This window comes from Sparus aurata, chromosome 18 (assembly GCF_900880675.1).
Source record: "Sparus aurata chromosome 18, fSpaAur1.1, whole genome shotgun sequence".
In the NCBI taxonomy this organism is placed as follows: Eukaryota; Metazoa; Chordata; class Actinopteri; order Spariformes; family Sparidae; genus Sparus; species Sparus aurata.
This window is the reverse complement of record NC_044204.1, coordinates 1,661,876-1,665,522: the sequence shown is the minus strand read 5'-3', so window position 1 is coordinate 1,665,522 and position 3,647 is coordinate 1,661,876. Positions and strand designations below refer to the sequence as shown.

The following is a 3,647-nucleotide window of genomic DNA, read 5'->3' as shown; positions in this document are numbered from 1 at the left end:
TTCTAACAAGAAAGACTGGCTCATTCTGGAGCTGTTTTTCACATGAGTCTCTAAATCAATCAACATCTACATTACACTGATATGTAGATGTATATATTAAATGCACATGATTGGACATTTTTAATCACTAGATGATTATTCTTTCTGAAAATGCAGCTGTGTGGTCGTGGAAGTTCCATGGAATAGAAAAAAACTGCTGTCCATTTTCTTGTCCATCCATTCAGCCAATATGATGAGGCAGACTTCAGGTTGATGAATCAAACTCATCTTCTGAGGTCCCAATCTGTAAGACATGACAAAATGTGGAGGGAAAGGCAGTTTCTGTTATATGCAGCAATCAAACAAGTTTAACTTGGTTTCAGATAGGTTCTTCTATAAAGACAACATACACTGATAATGTATATAGCTCAACAGGGTCAAATTTGATCACACAGAGGACAACCTACCAACCGATTTCTTTTTTTTTTACAGGCGCGCTCGCTATCTGGCCTACAGGAGTTTTGTGTCGTGGTGCTGGTGATATCTGGGAAAGGACAACCGGGTTGTCATCTCTTTCTGTGTTGTCCTCCCTATACAGCAGGAGTACCCAGATGAAGATGGGGAGTACACCGGTTTTAAACCCCTCATTTAAATTTTGAGTATTTATTTAGTTTTGTCTTTATGTTTGTTTGTTTGATTAAATGTGTACTCAATGTTATAATGTACTTCTAATAAATTAATCATTGAGTAACACTGAGATCTGTACATGGGAAAAAGAAAAAAGACAGGAATATGAAAAGACAGATTAGGCTGTCATCATGACCACTGCAACATACCTCGTGGCTGTGACTTACATTGTTTGTGGAGTTAGATGGGTGTTGACTCATCATGTCCTAGTGATCGTGACGTGAACGTGAACCTGGATACATGGCTGTCAACTGCATCTGCCTTCTCAGGTCGCTCATACTGTGAGCACAGGGACAGCCACTGCTTTCATCTCAGCGACAAAGGGTGCCGGGTCATGGACGATCTCATTAAAAAGGAGGTCCATAAGCTCGGTGACATATTCTAAAAAAAAAGGAGAGAGCCCAAAACATAGTACATTGTTAGAGTAATTAATACAGTCTAAACTTTTGGCACAATGGCAAAAATATAGAATTTTTGTGTTTACAGCTTAGATATCTATACCTTGTCACTCAAGTCTTCCCAAAATGTTGCCAGCTGGGTGAAAGGGTTTTGAATTAAACATATTATTATAGAGATGACAACTTAACCTGTAGTATAGCTTGTCTTCACAATGGACACAGCATGTTCCCCTCTCTTGGCCTTGGGAAACTTAATTTGGAATCGCAGTTCTCCTGAAGCAGTCCTTGCTTGGCTACGAGCAGAATTCTCATTGAAATGCAATGCAGCCAGGTAAAGCCTGATAAAAGAAGGATTTGAATTGGAATACTCCACAAACAATTCAAGTGCCACGGTGACTAGTGTAGACATAAACTTGTAATGTTATCACTTGTCAGTTTTTCACTTACATAACGCACAATCTTTTTACTATACATTATTGACATGATTACAGCACAATTTACCTGCAGAGCATTCCCAGGTATGAGAAGGCCACATTTTTGGGTGTGAAGCGCAGAATCACGCTGTGAAGAATCTAACCCTCCAAGGCAGATGTTTGATAGAGAGGGCTCAGCTTCTTCACATCACTCAGAATGTGCTTGTTCATGAGCACCTTCTCCAGCCTGTAAGTCGGCTTTGTTGCTGGAGGAGGAAACATTTGCAAATGTGTTGATTAGTGTATAGCTGCTGAGAGAGAGAGAACATATTAGAGAAGTATAAGTAAAATACATAAATGCTGTTGAATAAATGCATACCAGGCTTTAGCCACTTCTTCTTATCATTGGAAGGGGCGTGAAGGCACTCAGGGAACAGTGGGTTGTCGTGAACATGGATATTCTGAATGTGGATCAAAAGTGATGTCCACTTTGCCACTGTTACCTCTCCGCTAGGTGAACCACATGCTGACCAGTAGAGGTGATTTTTTTATGCTTTTTTTGCCACGATTTTACCTTGTGGCAGTCCTTCTCCTGGGAGATGGCATCCACCTTCTTGGTGAGGGCTAAGAACAGTTTGTAAGGATGTAAGAGAATTTTCATACAGTGGGTGTTAAAGTTGCACAGGATTAGCAGTCATACAAATAATATATAAACTACATTTTCCATATTATCTCACCTTTACATAAATGCCACACATCATAAAAGTGGTCAATGTTCGGTTTCTGTTCCTGAATGAACTTTTGGACCTGCGTGTGTCGGTCTGTTACCAAGGAAGCAACTTTGACACCAGATTTTTCAAGGAAGTCCAGACTCCGGATCAGCCCTTCCTTTTCCATGCGGACACTGCTTTCCACTTCATTGCTCTGTGGATTAACAGACATAACAAAGTTACATCATTTAAAAATAACAAATGTTCAAGCAAATCATCTACTAAGTCTTTAGCAATCTATTTACCTGTACAAGTTGGATATCAACAACTTTCTTTGTTTTGAGATCCATCAAGGAATATGAGCCATACTTTACACAAAGTACTGTCAGCACGCATGTCACCAGCAAGAGATACAGTTTCCCTCTGTTTCAGTTCCTCTAGTTGGTCGGTCTGGTGTGATTGCCATTTATGCAGCACGGAAGCCAGAATGTAGTTATGCACATGATTATGGTGCGTCATTCTTGAGAAGGTTCTCACGTGCATTGCATTAAGCACCTGTAATGTAAAATCAGAGTAATCAATCGCACTCCATGTTCACAACATGCACTACATCTCTCAGTAACTCTGTGGGATACAATGGCCCTAGAAACGGAAATGTGAGTAGAGCAATATTTAAGCAAGGGGGAAAAGAGAGAGCTGTGGGAGAAGCACACATGTATATAAACACACCTTGAGTTTTTTTACATTATTTCATTGTTGTAACAAACCTTGTTAGTCTGGATGAAAGAAGAGCCTGTGTAGTATACAGCGGCTGACAGGTGCAGATTCCCCACAGGAGAGCTGCCCAGAAGTGGTTGACTCTTCCACTGTCTGCTGTAGAAGCAACTCTGGTGGAGGCACTTCTGGGTCACAGAAAGGAATGTTACTTTTACAAATGTCTCTATCTTGCACACTGTTGAGCAGGTGGGGCAGATTTTAAAAAGCTCAAGCAGACACTCCTCATACACCAAATACTTCACCATGTCCTGCACTGGCTTGGTTGGTGCTCTATTGACAAAGAAAACCACAGGCAACAGTTGTTAACAAAGTATATTATTATACAAATCACCAAGTAAATGCAGATGTGAGAATATATATGTTGACAAATTCATTGTTACTATTATGTAAGATTAGTAAGGATCTATAACAAGCAAAGTTATCTTACTGTTCACTGGTGGTGTCAAGTGGCTCAGACATGGGGAGGTAGCTTGAGTCATCTGGATCTACAAAGCTCACACTAGGTTCAGACTCTGGAATAGATGGAAACTCCAATTGAGGACGCTTTCGTTTGGTGGGTTCTCAGGTACGGCTTTCCGCTTTAGTGGACGTTGGAAGATTGTAGCGGAAGAAAGAACCTGATTGTTGTGTCACCCACAGCAAACACTCTTAGTCGATACTGTCGCCTGAGAACCTGGAAAATA

At 40.6% G+C, this 3,647-nt stretch overlaps 1 long non-coding RNA gene across 1 annotated transcript; it reads right to left on the bottom strand.

The window, feature by feature from the left end:
* Positions 1-208: 208 nt before the first annotated feature.
* LOC115568372 (uncharacterized) lies at positions 209-2,565 on the bottom strand. Its single transcript, XR_003981379.1, has 2 exons — positions 2,493-2,565; positions 209-283 (listed from the first exon to the last, which is right to left on the bottom strand). It is a non-coding gene; the product is annotated as an uncharacterized LOC115568372 (long non-coding RNA).
* Positions 2,566-3,647: the final 1,082 nt, after the last annotated feature.